Source organism: Panulirus ornatus, chromosome 32, assembly GCF_036320965.1.
Source record: "Panulirus ornatus isolate Po-2019 chromosome 32, ASM3632096v1, whole genome shotgun sequence".
Lineage (NCBI taxonomy): Eukaryota > Metazoa > Arthropoda > Malacostraca > Decapoda > Palinuridae > Panulirus > Panulirus ornatus.
The window spans coordinates 1,618,298-1,636,166 of record NC_092255.1 but is presented as its reverse complement, the minus strand read 5'-3'; the positions used below and the strand labels follow the sequence as shown (position 1 = coordinate 1,636,166).

Genomic DNA, 17,869 nt, shown 5'->3' with positions numbered 1-17,869 from the left:
ACTTCGAGAGTATCAAATATACACCTACAGGACGCTGGGTCTTATATGATTCTTGAATAGTAAGGTAAATATGAGGGGGAAACTGGAGAGGTCGTAAAATTACATGAAAAGTGGGAGAACCCATACCGAGATAGATAGATAGATAGATAGAGAGAGAGAGAGAGAGAGAGAGAGAGAGAGAAGAGAGAGAGAGAGAGAGAGAGAGAGAGAGAGAATCTTGCAAGAGTAAGTGGACAAACAGAAGGACTTCTGCAGAGGAAAGGTCAATCATTGCAATCTAGATTGGAAATCAACAAAACCTGAGGGTAAGGGAGAGTGAGCGGAAGTGAGAGGAGTTGAGAGAAAGTGTTGGGAGAGCAGAGGAGAGAAAGATCATTCAAGTACGTCTCATGAAAGTCAATTCAAGTAGCTAGACACTTAACTAACCATCAACACATGACGTCACACCCTTTACCTATAACGGCGCTACCTATACCCCTGACGTCACGACGTCAACACCATGACGTCAAGGTTTGTTTACATCCGTGAAGTCAGAGCCGGGAAAAACCATGACATCATCATTCTGATGATTTTTCTTCATATTAATGAGAATGAAAATTGAAAACACAGTGACTTAATGATGACAATGAAAGAAAATGCACTGGCAATGATAACGATATGATGGAAGACAGAGAATGGAATGAGGGACACCACACTGTCAGGGTAAACAATGGAAATGATCAGTAGAGAAGAAAGTGATCAAGGAATGATGATGATAATGACGTACATGATGACGTAGATGTCTGTGGTGATGATGAGAACCCTTCCAGATCTACCTTCCTCTGTACTCTCTCTCTTGTATCTACCTCAGCAACACATGGGGTCCTGTTTGGCAGAGGGAAGCATGGACTGTTCCCCCTCCCCCCCTCTCCCTCTCTCTCTCTCTCTCTCTCGTTCACTAGGGGGAGGATTCTTCCTCCCCCTCCCTCCCTCCCATTAACATCCCCCCCATACACCCTCCCCCTTGTCTTGATTTATACCCAGCAGGCTTTCACCCCTTACCTTAGGTCACGACCGAGAGAGAGAGAGAGAGAGAGAGAGAGAGAGAGAGAGAGAGAGAGAGAGAGAGAGAGAGAGAGAGAGAGAGACTTCGTGCATCACAACCACTGCTCACAACAACCCCTTCATTGAACCTCTCGCCTGTGGCTGTAATCAACCACTATCTAAACCTCACCATTACATTAACCATTACAGCCAACACCATGGAACTACCCATTAGCTAGTTCCCTGCTGGAACTGACCTTCTATAAACTCTGTCCACGACGTCATCAGTTATCAAGATATCATAATGATAAGATAAACATTACCACTACTATCAGTATATCTACAATACACGTGAACAATAATTGTGCGCAATGATAATGGGAAAATGAAAAAATAATTGTTTATAACACTTGAGAATTCTTGGAGTGGGAGAAAACGCAAAAATGATTAAGAAAATGAAGAAACTGTAAAGGAAATGTGGAAAGAGACAACGATAAATTATTGATAAAGTAAATGGAGAAATTGTCAAAGAAAATGTCTTAAGCATGTGGTTAGGTTCGCTGATTCATCAGTGGTTCGAGATGTAGCACAAGGCTTCGAATCCCTGTGTGTGTGTGTGTGTGTGTGTGTGTGTGTGTGTGTGTGTGTGACCTTGGCGAATACTCGGACCCGCTTGTCTGGTCCTGCAGGAACCAGTGGGGAAGCTGCTCTGTCTACTGAATTTTGGCTTCGTGAAAGATAACGGGTCTCTGGTGTTTCAAGATGGCGCTGGGTCACAGTGCTTGAGGACGAAGAGGAGGGGGGTAGGTATATATGAAGGGGGAGTGGGTATATAATGGCTATAATCCATTTGCTTTCTGATTATCGGATGGACAGAGCTCACTCATGGGAAATTGCTGGTCCGCTGTTCAGTGTCATTGACCTATCACCTCATTCATAAGTGGGCGCAAATGTTGTCCTTTCCCAGTTCCTCGACAGTGTGCGATCTTCCCACGTGGTCTAGTGTTTCAAGATGGCGCTAAGGGTGTAGCATAAACGTCACAGGGGTGCCTACTGACACCGCTACGATCCTGTTCCTCTTTAATCAAGGAATAAATTATGGAAATGAATTAAATTGATAAACTTTACAGATGTTCAAGATGGCGGTGGTAATGATTATACCTGGGATCTGTCAACCAAGGTGTGGCAGAACAAACATATGATGTCGACCAGGGCCAAGAACAGCCACGTGTTCACACCGGGGGTTCATCACAACAACAACAACAACAACAACAACAACTGATGATACTGTTACCGCTACTACTATTACTACCACTACTATTACTACCACTACTATTACTACCACTACTATTACTACCACTACTATTACTACGATGATCAATACTAGTAATAGCAACAGTACTACTACTACTACTACTGTTACTACTACTACTACTACTAATGTTAATTTACCTTTTATTGAATTAAATGCTGCCTTGGGTTATGTGTGTTTTGTATGTGTATGTGTTTGTGTGTACGGATGAAAGTGGTGTGTGGATGAGGGGGGGAGGAAGGCCGTCTGGGGTCACGTGATGTGACCTCCCCCCCAGGCCTGCTCCACACACACACACACACACACACACACACACACACACACACACACACACACACACACACACACACACAGACATACTTCATACTAACCTAACCTCACAATCAAAAACGATAAAAAGAAAGAAATATCAGAATAATTAGGACAACTACTAGTTCGTTAAATACTAATGAAAATACAAGTTACATACAAGGGCATGTGAGGCGTCTGGGGTAAACCATGGAAAGCTGTGTAGGTATGTATATTTGCGTGTGTGGACGTGTATGTATATACATGTGTATGGGGGTGGGTTGGGCCATTTCTTTCGTCTGTTTCCTTGCGCTACCTCGCAAACGCGGGAGACAGCGACAAAGCAAAAAAAAAAAAAAAAAACATATATATATATATATATATATATATATATATATATATATATATATATATATATATATATATATATCCCTGGGGATAGGGGAGAAAGAATACTTCCCACGTATTCCTTGCGTGTCGTAGAAGGCGACTAAAAGGGGAGGGAGCGGGGGGCTGGAAATCCTCCCCTCTCATATTTTTTTTTTTTCTAATTTTCCAAAAGAAGGAACAGAGAAGGGGGCCAGGTGAGGATATTCCCTCGAAGGCCCAGTCCTCTGTTCTTAACGCTACCTCGCTAATGCGGGAAATGGCGAATAGTTTGAAAGAAAGAAAGATATATATATATATATATATATATATATATATATATATATATATATATATATATATATATATCCCTGGGGATAGGGGAGAAAGAATACTTCCCACGTATTCCCTGCGTGTCGTAGAAGGCGACTAAAAGGGGAGGGAGCGGGGGGCTGGAAATCCTCCCCCCTCACTTTTTTTTTTAATTTTCCAAAAGAGGGAACAGAGAAGGGGCCCAGGTGAGGATATTCCCTCAAGGGCCCAGTCCTCTGTTCTCAACGCTACCTCGCTAATGCGGGAAATGGCGAATAGTATGAAAGAAAAGAATATATATATATATATATATATATATATATATATATATATATATATATATATATATATATATTGTTTTTAGCTGAAGGTTTATCTGTGTTGGGAGAGGATACCAGTTAAGACAGGAGCCGCTGTTGGGTAAGGGGGTCGCTATGTTTGGTTGGTCGAGATCAGCCGGGCTGACCAACTCTCCTTGGTGGCGAGCTGTCCGTTAGGGGCGCGCATCTTGAGGGGGGGAGGAGTAAAGAGAGGCGGCTTATTTATCCCTGGAATCCCATTTTACGGGGTCGTGAACGTTAGAGAGAGAGAGAGAGAGAGAGAGAGAGAGAGAGAGAGAGAGAGAGAGAGAGAGAGAGAGAGAGAGAGAGAGAGGTCTTTGTCCAGGAGGAAGAGAGGGAAAAGGGAGGGTACCAGTGAGGGAGAGGGAGAGAGAGAGGCTGGTGGTGAGGGGGGGGGGGGATGGTCGCATGACGTCACACTGGCAATCTTTGTTGATGATGTAATTTCCTTGGCCGCATATGGAGCTTTTCTGCCCACACACACCATAATATTGAATTGATAATTACAATCATATTTCTATGTCAATCACGCATCTATGTCCACGGAATTTCTTCTTGTACTAGAATATATATATATATATATATATATATATATATATATATATATATATATATATATATATATATATATATATATATAAGTGCGAAAATCACGCATAAATGGTTGAGACAATGGACACTGTATGGCAGGAAGGGGAGAAAGTGCTTAACATAGAGTGGGGGGGGGGGATAGCTACGTTAACGGCGAAAATTAATAGAATGTTAACATCCAGCCATAGATGAGAGAGAGAGAGAGAGAGAGAGAGAGAGAGAGAGAGAGAGAGAGAGAGAGAGAGAGAGAGAGAGAGAGAGAGAGAGAGATTTTCCTTTGTCTGAATCACACAGTTGCCATGTGCCGGAAGATGGATAGATGCCATCTACCGCCATATGGCTAACTATGGACCAAGACTACCTGAACATCATATCTGTCATGTATGTGTTCCTTCCTGACATTACGTTTTCTATCAGTATTTTCCACAAGTGAAAAATATCTGACATTAAATATAAGATAGCTACATCAATTCACCGTCAGGATCCTACTGGTAACCAACCACAAAGGCCTGTGACGTCATACGGCCCTAGCCTATCCTACGTTGGCGATAAAAAAAAAAATGGTATGTCAGGGAGGCCTGCTATTGGCTGATGGCATCATAGGACCAACTTAACTATTCCCATGAATTGTTGTGGTTTATAGATTTAATTATACTCGAAATTCATTATCTTTTGCTAATTTTTTTCTTTTTTTTTTCACATATGTGGAATTGGAGGTGTTGAAGTGGGTGGAGAGAAGTGGTATAGAAAGGGGTGAAGATCGTAGCCGGATGTGGCCAGGGAGACGTGGTGAAAGGGTTGAGGGAAGGGAGGTTGACCTTGACACGACCACCTTCACGTTCAGCGGGAGGTCGTACGAGGCTGTCTAGCACGACGACTCCCCCCGGAGTGTCGTGCTGACGTGTGTGTGTGTGTGTGTGTCTGTGTGTGTGTGTGTGGGTGTGTGTGTGTGTGTGTGTGTACGTTGGTGAGGTCGTACAAATGATATATTCAATTGTCCTGTGTACTTTGGTCTGTCTGTCTGTCTGTCTGGTGGGCGGTGTGTGGTAGGCAACCACCGACCAGTGAGGTACACAACCCTCCCTCCATCCTCCTCCTCCTCCTCCTCCCGGCCGGGTGATTGCCGGCTCCGGCGCACAGTGAGTCAGCACTTCAGAGGCTGTCAAGTGTCACTCCTTAGACCCAGGTTGCTCTCGTATCTTTCTGCCTGGCCCACACATGTGAGCTGCTGGCTGACTGTTCAGCCCCACAATATACAACCTCTCCATCTCACGTACAACACTTCACAACACGTAACTCACATACCACTCGTCCCTCGTAAGTAAGTATTTGTAAGTACTTTCCCTGTAGTAAGTACTTTCCCTGTAGTAAGTACTTTCCCTGTAGTAAGTACTTTCCCTGTAGTAAGTAGCACACACGTAACAACGGAAGCACATCACAGCTCTCCTTCCTCCGGTCGTAAGTCGCAATTGCACTGATCTTTACTTACGCTGATTGGATGGGTTGACTGTATAGGGGGAGGGAGACCCTCCACCCACCCATTACTACCATGAGTCATGAGTGACGTGAGAGAGAGAGGCCTGGGGGAGGCACCTGTCATTATGAATGAGAACTGAGTGTAGTGGGTGACTGAGAGGTCTGTCTCCCATACAATGGCCACTGCGGAAGTCACCACTGGGTAGAGACCGAGTCTCTCTCTAACTTTTCATCTACAAAGTAACTTAGGTAAAAGAACATGGATAGGAATGTAACACTGTGAAGAAATGATCAAAGACGAGTATGTATGGGGAGAGCTCCTCCCTTCAAAGCCCTTTTTCTATGATTACATTTCTAGACCATTTTCTATGATGAACATTCCCCTCACAGCCTAAACTGAAGCAATTTGTTTTACTTCACTTAATCGACCAGAACTGATAGTACATCCTAAACCAATTACTTTCCAAACAATCAGTCATACGATTATCAATTATACTTAAGATTACATTGACTACTGACTTATTCCTATAGCATATATATCATTTACCAATATCCTCTTTTCGTTATCTTTGTTTCCATTCATTCATTCATCGTACCTATTTAAACAAATAGTGTATTGCTCTTTACTTTTTTGTACTTTATTCTGTACTACTCTTCGTGATGTCTATTACAGGCACTGTGGTTACATGTGTTCAGAAATCGCTCATATAAAGCTGAACGGAAAATGAAGGCAAACTAAAGAAAGCATTGTTTGATAATTAGACACAATCATATCATTCATTAACGAATTAGTCTGTTGTATAGATTAGCAAAGAACAAACAATGGTTCTGCCTGATTCTCTCTTTTGTTCTCTACATTCTTGTATGTATCTTTATCTTTGAATTAAATTCCCAAAACTTTTAAATTCTTGTACTTCCCAAACCTGTCTCCCCGGCTTGGTCTGGTCTGCCCTGGCTTGAATAGCCACTAGAAAGTCGACGATATTTGAAGCGTAATATTCCTGAATACATCCTTGTCAACTGATATTACTGATCTGAGAATATCATAATACTGTTTCGTCTAGCAAGGAATCTCTTTTGAAAAGATATTAAGTTAATTCTTATGTATAACGTCTCTTTCAGAATAAGGACCGTGAAACGAATCGTACACTTACATGCATACATGCATACATACATCATACATACATACATACATACACGCATACATACATACGTACATAACATGAAGAACACTAAACAACCTCCCTTCCAAACCAGTTTGAAACGCCGCTCTAACAGACATGTACCCATCTGAAACTACACTCCCTAGACATACACGAGTTACACTATCAATAAGGAAATTGCTCTATAACAGATACGACAAATCGGATATATGACAAAAAACTATTTTTCATGATCTAGGCAATGATACAACATCAAGAGGAAACCTGTGCATGCTTTACGTATTCGTTATATATTTTAAACAAATCCTGACGATATGATGGAATTAAACTGAACCTTTTTGTCAAGAAAAAATTACTTGATGTTTGAGACAATAAAACTGCCAGAGATTCAATATGGAAACTGCATGTAAGAAAGCTCGAATGTTCTGCCCTTAACCTGAAATGGGAAATTATATATATCTTTCCACGAATTAATCTTGAGTCCTACGTACATTGAGATGTTCTCCTACGGTACAAGAGTTCATTTCATTTAGTTGACGTTAAAGGAGAACATGTAATATACTTTTCCTTTCTAATGAAACATAGAAAAGACAAATTGTAGTTTGATTTCAAACTAATCTATGCAAAAGTAATCGAAATAGTTAAATAATCACATGAAATAACTGATTACATTTATCACACTGAGAGGATGGATTAATCCGATTACAACTGTAATTCTCTGGTTAATGTCCACTGACTAACTATGAGGATTTAGAGAATAATGATAAAAACATGATCCCCGCAAGTGTAAACAGAAAGTCAAATGAAAGTCTAAGATAAAAATGAAGCGAATAGAAATAGAGGATATATATATATATATATATATATATATATATATATATATATATATATATATATATATATATATATATATATGATGGTTGAAGGGAAATAGAATGGGGTGTTACATTTATAAGACAGAGAGAAAGTTTTAATAACTTGTCGTCATGTATATAGTCATTACTTATGAGAAGCTTACTGCTGCGGGTCTCTCTCTCTCTCTCTCTCTCTCTCTCTCTCTCTCTCTCTCTCTCTCTCTCTCTCTCTCTCTCGGCTGCTCAGTTGTATGTTACGGTTGTTGACGGGTCGACACCTGGAGGCTCCAGCTCAGGTACTGGAGGGAGGCAGGGTCACCTACACCACTAGGCTCTGGCCTGAAGCAAGTCAATCATTGGCAACTCGCCATCTGGGCTGTCTCCAAGCCTCTCTCTCTCTCTCTCTCTCTCTCTCTCTCTCTCTCTCTCTCTCTCTCTCTCTCTCTCTCTCTCTCTCTCTCCAATGACACTCGCTTTAACATCCTTGTACGTGTTGTTATTGTGGTATGTACCGTCTCATCTGGGGCAGATCTCTCCCATTGTGTGTGTGTGTGTGTGTGTGTGTGTGTGTGTGTGTGTGTGTGTGTGTTTTCCTTCGTGTGCACATATGTATCATAAGGTAAAACGTCTATATTTTCTCGTAATCCCCAGAGGTTCCACCTCGAAAAGTCTCGGAGGCAAAGCGTTCGAGAAGTAAGGAACCCACGAACCCTCGAAAAGAAAACGCGTTCTTGTTTACGTCATCTTCTAATTTGCTTAATGTCTTCAGCCCAACTGAACCCCGTTAACCTTCCCTGGGTTGCCACCACATGACGTACTCAGGAGACGAACCCCTTCAAAAAAAAAGTTGCTCTTCGTCAAATCATTTGGGTTTTGTTTCATATGTTCAAAGCATTTGCTCCGGAACGCTTCGACGCACTGTTTCAACACGTCTATACGCAAGGTGTCGATGGCTGATTGGAATCTGTATGTTAATTGAAGATAAAGATGAGCTTTATGGCTCTGGTTTTTGAGGGTTCGTTATCTTCTTCTTTGACTCGTTCGAGTGGTTCGTTCGGTGTGGAGATATGTAGTAAGGTTAGCTTGGCGGGGGAGTGTGGTTCGTTTCATTTGTGGTTTGTTTCGTTTCGTTCACGGCTGGCCTGGGTGAAGCCCCAGTGACGTACGATCAACACTAATGAGCTGTTTAGCGCAACGATACAACGATACGTCTCTTCAGGACGACAGTACGACCATTGAGGACGATAGTACGACCCTTGAAGATAATGGTATCAGTCTTAATGACGACAAGATGACCTTAAAGCATGAGGAGTCAAGTGAAAGGCCAGGTCGTCATACCTAAGGGTCGTACCGTCTTGTTCGTGTCGTATCGTCGTGCTCAAGGGTCGTACCGTCGTGCTCAAGGGTCGTACCGTCGTGCTCAAGGGTCGTACCGTCGTGCTCAAGGGGTTACGAGTTGACTGAGAGATGAGCCACACTTTATTCAGCTAAGATGCACTTAAGACGCCACTTACGGATATGATACATTCTAAGTTGCACTCACGACCACACTTATGATGGAGCCAGCACCACACTTGCTATCTATGACAAGATCAAACTCACACTTACTGTCAAGATACACCTGGGAGAAAGGTCCCTCAGCAAACTCTCACCTGTAAGAGAAAAGGATGTCAGTATAAATGGGAAAGAAAATGCATTCAGTTATTCAATTGCTATGATTACGTTAATTATAAGAATGAATAAGAATTAATATGATTCTTAATTAAAGATAGATCATCTTATTGTTTCGTATGAGACAAAGGGATATAGAAATGGCCAAGGGTAGTATCAGTTTCCCCGTTAACGTTACAGCGACCTCATATATATATATATATATATATATATATATATATATATATATATATATATATATATATATATATATATATATATATATATATATACATATTCTATGATTCTAGATGGCAGAGAGAGAGAGAGAGAGAGAGAGAGAGAGAGAGAGAGAGAGAGAGAGAGAGAGAGAGAGAGAGAGAGAGAGAGAGAGAGAGAGAGAGAGAGAGCGGTGTGACGGTGGGAAACAGAAACTTTCTATCTGTTGCCCCGCCATATACTGGGTGGGGCCAGAGTTGACCAATGGAAGGAGTTCCTTCCTTCTTCCACAGGATGAACGAGGAAGAAAAACAAAGGATAAAACTAAGAACCTAACCACTAAGAGGAAGACAAGAAACAGAGGAAAACAGGAGGAAGAATTCCTCCAGAACCGAGGGCGAATATTATACATGAAAGATAATACGAAGATAAGATAAGAAACAAAAGTAATTATGTCCAAACAAGAAAAACGAGATCGTCCTGGAAATTTTTAATACCAGTGTAAACAAACAGTCCCCATTCACAGGTTTTGACGAGCTATCGTGAATGACCTTTCCAGGTTCATTCAGAAAAAAATGTTGTAGTGAGTTGGTTCTTAGATAAAGCACAGAGAAAATTTATTGTCCATAAGATAAGAGCAAAAAAGAAATATGATATATTGCTACTACTACTTATGCATATATATATATATATATATATATATATATATATATATATATATATATATATATATATATATATATATATATATATACACACACAAAGTGCCAAATTCACAGGTTATTTGTGAGTGTGTCTGCCTTTGTCTGTGTGAATCTGTAATCACCTTCTTGTAAATACCTATTTGTTTCCCAGTGTGTGTGTGTGTGTGTGTGTGTGTGTGTGTGTGTGTGTGTGTGTCTAGGTAATTGAGTGTATGTTCATATGTATGTTGGAGTCTGTATGTTCGTGCGAGTGCGTGTGTGCTAATGCATGACTGAGAATGAAATGATTACAGGAACTTCCTGCACAATTATATGGCATTATCATAATTACATGATTATATTTTCCCTTAAAGAAATGTAATTAGTGCTGCGAACATGTAAATTTAACCCCAGCGCTCTTCATGCAAATCCTACAATTACTGTGTGCTTTTTCAAGCAATAGATGAGTTTTGTAACAATGAAAAGACCATGACAGTTACATCAATCAAATAATTAATTTCCAGTCCTTTCTAAAGGAAATAATCCATTCATATTCAAAGCAAAAAAAGGAAGGGATCAATTGGCAACGTTGCATGTGGTATTGTGGGGATTTGGCAATAGCGCAGACAACACCACATGAGATCAGAAATGAGTTTTGAGATAAATCTCGCCACTTATATCAAGATCATAGGAAGATATCGGCTCACTGTAATCTACATCAGGGGAAGGCTTCTTTAGAAACTTGATCAGCAACTTAAAGTTGGGTAGTTGTGATGTCTGTTTCTTTCCTTACGCAACTAAACTTTGGAAATCTTTGCCTTCACTTGTCTCTCCCAGCACCTAACACCTGACCCTATTTATGAGACAATTTTTTCATTTGCTCTAGAATCCTTCGATCACATTTTCCCATCTTCTCTCTGTATTATCACTAACTTTATTCCTCGTAGTTCTTTAGTTAATAAGGTCTGTTGTCTCAAAACAATTATTAAGATTTTCAGCAAAGACGTACATGCTGGACCATGTCCATTGTTAGTTCATGAAGGAAATCGATCTCACTAAACACATAGAAGTTAGCACACTCTTGCCTTCCAAGGTTTCTATATGTCTATACACCAGGCTCAGTACTCAGCCATATAGACAGAATATCGGCCTAGAAGTGGCACTGCAGAAGAGCCGGTTAGAAGCGTATAGATGTCCGGATACAATGTCATTAACCGGACAAATAACTGATCATTAGTGAGACATAATAACATGGGAGAGACCGGCTGAAATTATGACAACGGAACAAATTACATATTGAACTGATTTCTCATCAGAAATAATGACAGTAAAGAGATAATGACGGTAAAATGAATGTTTATTGATCGAAACAATATAAATCTATTGACCGGTCAAGCAGCATCTGAACCTATTGTTTATCATGGAAAAACCATGTTAAAGGTTATGTTAAGGAGATTATCAGACATGATATAACACAGTGTATGTGTGTGTGTGTGTGTGTGTGTGTGTGTGTGTGTGGTTGATAACTTTTTGCAGGGTGAGGGGAGGTGGGAGGGTGGAGAGGGGGATAGGTCACCTTGGCTGAGTGACAACCATGTTCACCTACAGTCCTTCAGCACAAGGGTTCGAGCCCGGGGCCCAGGAGGAGTCGGAGCATACATGGTTTCTCCTTCATGTCAGACATCTTTACTGAATCTAAAGAAGAAATAAAGACAAAGTCTTTATTTTCGTCTTTACTAACGCAACTTTACGTTGGAAATAAGAGAGTTTTGATAGGAGATGGGATTTGATAAGGCATTAAGGATAATAGATAACTAATAGATAGATAGGTAGATAGATAGATAGGTACATAGAGATAGATAGATAGATAGATAGATAGATAGATAAAAAGATAAATTGTTAGATCGGATACTTTAAATTCTTGAGTCTGACGCTTAAGCCCCATCCAATCAGCGACACTTTGCTGCAATACTGGATCACCAACTTTTAGTTTGATAAACAAAGGAACCTAACCTAACCACAAACGTTGTTTCCCATGCATGCAAACATACAAGGTAAACAAGGTTATTATTTACAATAAATGCAAACAATCCCACAATCTCTTTATATAGATTAATCGTGCTTCCTGGACAGATACGGATGCAAACAAAGCAAACAATGTCTCCGTCATTTGTACACACAAACCATTCCACTAACCATTCATGTATCACTAACAATGCCAACTCACACACTACAGGTTGTTAGAGAGAGAGAGAGAGAGAGAGAGAGAGAGAGAGAGAGAGAGAGAGAGAGAGAGAGAGAGAGAGAGAGAGAGAGAGAGAGAGAGAGAGAGAGAGAGAGAGAGAGAGAGAGAGAGAGAGAGAGAATCTTTACGGGGTGGTAAACAGAGATATGCTTTATAACATAGATCATAAATGGGGGGGTGTTCACAGTCCCCCCCAGCCCAGAGAACCCCTTCTTGTGAACCCCCGCGCTACTTTCACGTCCGCCTGGGCAAGAGGGCAACCTGCACTCCCCACACTCTCGTTTTAAGTGCGCCAGCGCCACTTACAAGCCTCACTTATTCGTATTCCTCCCTATGATAAGTAAGGTATACTTTTTTCCACAATGGTTCATGGGGATCTGGGGGTACATATATCAGGGGAAGAGATGAGATCTAACCAAGGAATGAGATGTTGCACTTATAGATATGAAACGAGACGATGTAATTGTAATAAAATATATACAGAAGGTTCGTGCACGGAGGAGAAATTAACTGGCTTTAGCAAAGGCAGACCTGCTCTCTCTCTCTCTCTCTCTCTCTCTCTCTCTCTCTCTCTCTCTCTCTCTCTCTCTCTCTCTTCGTGTCTTTGAATGTCTCACTATTCGGTCTTTCTATTTCTTTCATTTTTCCTCCCCTTATCTACCTTTCTGTACACTTCTCTCCCTCTCTTTAATTCTCTCTTCTTCGTCTAGCTTTCACCTCTCTTATTCCTTATCTTTCTATTTCATCTATCGATTTAGCAGATAATGTATCTACCTGTCTGTCTATCTGAACCTGTCTGCCTTTTCCGTCACCCAAGAAACATTTACGCAAATCTCATCTTTCCCTCCAGAAAAAAAGGTAATCAACCCCTTGACTGATTGTATAATCATATTTGAATTACCTTTAATGATATTACAAACTATATAATCTATTCCTATAAACGTGTTCAATTTGAACTATCGTGAATATAGTATGCAATATATTTTCTCACAGTGTATGAGACTATATCGTTATCAGATGTGTTGCACAACAAAATGGAACAGTGAGGATAGAAAATATATAATTCGTCTTTAAACGATTACATTTGATGCGCTTCGTCAATGTTGACCTAAGAGTTGAAGATCAAGTAGGAAGAAAGAAGAAGGAAAAGAGAAAGATGAGAGAAGAAAGAAGGAGAGAGGGAGAGGATCCTTGAGCGGACTGGGCAGACTGTGGTGAGGTCCGGGGGTGAAGGAGAGGTGGGGGGTCAGGGTGAGAGAGAGAGAGAGAGAGAGAGAGAGAGAGAGAGAGAGAGAGAGAGAGAGAGAGAGAGAGAGAGAGAGAGAGAGAGAGAGAGAGAGAGAGAGAGAGAGAGAGTTACTTGAAAGAGGTGTTGGTCTGGTTGGCGGGGGAGGAGGATGTTTGAGTTATGGTGGTGGGGGCGATGGTGGTAGTTGTGGTGGAGAGGGTTGTGGTGGTAGGTGTGTTGGTTGTTGTGGTAGTTGTGGTGGTGGTTGTGGTGGTGTGCATGATGGAAGATGGTGAGGAAGGTATGTGGTCTACCACTGGTAGTGTGGTTGACCTACCACCTGTGGTGTTGTGTGGTGGTTGCTGGGGGTGGGGGAGGGCGTGGGAGCTGTGCAGGTGGTGGTGGTTGCTGGGGTGGGGGAGGGCGTGGGAGCTGTGCAGGTGGTGTGGTGTTGACTGGGATGGGGGAGGGCGTGGGAGCTGTGCAGGTGGTGTGGTGTTGACTGGGGTGGGGGAGGGCGTGGGAGCTGTGCAGGTGGTGTGGTGTTGACTGGGGTGGGGGAGGGCGTGGGAGCTGTGCAGGTGGTGTGGTGTTGACTGGGGTGGGGAAGGGCGTGGGAGCTGTGCAGGTGGTGTGGTGTTGACTGGGGTGGGGGAGGGCGTGGGAGCTGTGCAGGTGGTGTGGTGTTGACTGGGGTGGGGGAGGGCGTGGGAGCTGTGCAGGTGGTGTGGTGTTGACTGGGGTGGGGTGAGGGGGCGGGGTGGGAGCGCTGTGCAGGTGGTGTGGTGTTGACTGGGGTGGGGGAGGGCGTGGGAGCTGTGCAGGTGGGTTAGTACCATCTTTCCCTGATGATAACGTGGATGGAACAGGTAAGGGTGGAAGGCACAAGGGATGGAAGGGAGACTGAAGCGTGATGATGGAATGGTGAAGGACAGAGAAGAAGATAACAAGAACATAAGACAAAGATGTAGACGGGGAAGGAGGAGGAGGAGGAGGAGGAGGAGCTGGTGTGGGTTGTGGCCAGCTGGTGCTCCGTCATCACCATTAGAGTCAACCTCATGGAGGGCGAGACAGCCGCTCGGGGTCGATCATCTGTCGACCTCACACCGTCTGACAACATGGGTCGTCCCGCCGGCCGGTGTTGCCTCTACCTGAAGGTGGACGTGTTGCACACACCATCCTGAGGCTCGACCTGCTCTCTCGTACTACAACACGCAAGAAAAACTCGACCTGACACAACACCTTGGCTTTGAAACTCGTCCTATAGCGGCGCTATGGCCTTGAAAACTCGACCTACTATGGCACCATGTCCTTAAAACTCGACCTGTTATGGCGCCATGTCCTTAAAACTCGACCTACTATGGCGCCATGTCCTTAAAACTCGACCTACTATGGCGCCATGTCCTTAAAACTCGACCTATTCCGGCGCCATGTTCTTAAAATTCGACCTATCATGGCGCTATGGTTATGAAACGCGATCTTTTAATGACTATGACACTTGAATCAATGTATCATAACAGCAGGAGACCTGGAACTCGATCTGTGATAATACTTTCGTGAAACTCGACCTACCGTGGCGAAATGGCTGCGAAACTTGATCTACCTATGGCACTACGGTTGAAACTCGACCTAACTATGGCGCTACGGTTGAAACTCGACCTAACTATGGTACTATGGTTGAAACTCGACCTAACTATGACACTACGGTTGAAACTCGACCTAACTATGGCACTAAGGTTGAAACTCGACCTAACTATGACATTATGGTTGAAACTCGACCTAACTATGACACTGCGGTTGAAACTCGACCTAACTATGGCGCTATGGTTGAAACTCGACCTAACTATGACACTATGGTTGAAACTCGACCTAACTATGACACTATGGTTGAAACTCGACCTAGCGGCGGAGTATGGTCTTGCCAACATATGCAGTAAACATGACTCGCGAACCAGTTCTTAAGTTTCTCATTTGCATACTGCAGGAGAGGCGACCAGTGAGCCCACAGCACCGGCCAGCCATGAGGCCAGCTAGAAGTAGAGGAAGTATAGAAATAGTCTAACATGTATAGCAAGTTAGCATCTAACACGACTGAAACATTTGTAGATGTTGGTTAACACTGTCTGTTATCTAACTTGAGAATATAGAAGTTTAGCTATATATGTAAACATGAAGGATTGGGCAATTAGCAGTTTACCTGATGGAATATAGATAGATAAAAGTCGACCAATGAGAAGGATGGGATGGTGATTTATATTGTGTAGTTGTGACGTCACCCGCGGCCCATGCAAAGTTAACAACCCTCACAGGTGTACAGAGGAGTTAGCAGACCCCCCCCCCCCCGCCGATTCTGGGGTATAGAAGTTAACAGACCCCCCCCTGGTTCTGGGGTATAGAAGTTAACAGACCCCCCCTGGTTCTGGGGTATAGAAGTTAACAGACCCCCCCCTGGTTCTGGGGTATAGAAGTTAACAGACCCCCCCCTGGTTCTGGGGTATAGAAGTTAACAGACCCCCCCCCTGGTTCTGGGGTATAGAAGTTAACAGACCCCCCCCCTGGTTCTGGGGTATAGAACTATAAAGACGTTAGCAGACCTCCTGGTTGTGAGGTATAGAGAGACAGAGAAGCTAACGGAGTGGGGCACAGAAAACAGTTATGTGGTCAGCACTTGTGGTCAGCACCAGCCATCACCCGGCCCAGGACCATGACGTCACGCACAGGTCAACCCCACGTGACCTGACCACCTCGCCTGTGTGTGGAGGGAGGGGGGGGGGGGAAGGGGTGGTGGAGATGTGGTGCGAATGGTGGTAGTAAATTAATCTCTTCAGATGACGAAAAAAACAAAAAAATCACAATAAGAATCATAAAATTGGCCTGTTACCCTCGTTTGTTAGAGCCTAACAGCCTCGTTACGACGAGTCACAAGGATCCTGGACGTAACAGCGTCAGGAACAGCCCAGTGTAACACCAGGTAACACAGCCAACAGCAACCTAACACAGGGAGGGGAGCTAGGTTAAGGAGGAGGGAGTGGCGGGTGGTGAGGGAGGAATGGGTGGGTGGCTCTCCCAGCCCCGGGGTCGTCTTCAGAGAGAGAGAGAGAGAGAGAGAGAGAGAGAGAGAGAGAGAGAGAGAGAGAGAGAGAGCCTGGAGGATGCCATGGAGGTCGTAGAGTCATGGACGTTCCTGTCCAGCAGGCAGGTTAGCCAAAAACTTTCACTTCTTGGTTGGGGCGCCTCGCACTCTGTGTGTGTGGGGGGTGTAGTGTGTGGTGGGGGGGGGGGGGTGAGGTGGGGGGTGAGGTGGGGGGGGGGGAGAGTGTGTAGGGGGGAGGGGAGAGGGGGGGGGGGAGAGGGAAAGACATATACATAACGTCTAATTTTCTTGACGATGTGACGAGGATTTCCCACCACTGGTTCAGAAGGAGGGAAGGCAGAGGGCGTACGTCTTCCACTAGCCACTGTTGTATGACACTCTCTTCTTCCGAGAAACTTTTTAGGAAAAAAATCCTTCCTTTTTTTTTTTCAAAAACTTTTGTTTTTTTTTTTCTTCCTTCAGTTAAAAGTCAATTTCTGTGATAAGTCAATATGTATATATATGTAAAAATACAACAATCACAATGATAATAATAATTCCATGGGTCACACATCACGTTGTCCTGAGTATAATGCCGTGGTTGCCAACTTGAAGTCTAACAAAATGGCGTCCCTCACCTTATCAGAGACAAGACTACGTGTTCACTGGGCGGTGTGCGGTCGAGAAGTAATTGGAGATCCCCTTTCGACCCTCGTTTATATACCCTCCTACTTTCAGTATGCGAACCTGGTACTTCGGGCGAGGTGAAAAACGAATCATAAAAATGTTGACTCAAGGTTAGTGCACGAGTTGGCCAGTGAGGTGCCAGGATGCCTGTGACGTCACACGAAAAATAAGTGAAGGCCCTCTGGCGCATCTGCGCATGCCCAGTGCGAAAGTCAACCGTTAGATGTATTTCTGTGAATTTTCACACTTAAACTTATGAAATACGTTATAAGAGCTCGATCAGACGACGCTTTTGTCTAATACAATATAATATACAGATAATAGAGTTATTGAATCGTAAAACATGTGGAATATATTG

The 17,869-nt window shown here is 43.1% G+C and overlaps 1 protein-coding gene across 1 annotated transcript in view; it reads right to left on the bottom strand.

The window, feature by feature from the left end:
- LOC139758965 (U-scoloptoxin(01)-Er1a-like) overlaps positions 1-17,545 on the bottom strand; it is a 42,152-nt gene extending 24,607 nt beyond the window's left edge. Inside the window, exon 1 of the mRNA XM_071680797.1 lies at positions 17,463-17,545. The gene's annotated coding sequence lies outside the window, so the exon portion shown is untranslated. The remainder of the gene's footprint in view (positions 1-17,462) is intronic.
- Positions 17,546-17,869: the final 324 nt, after the last annotated feature.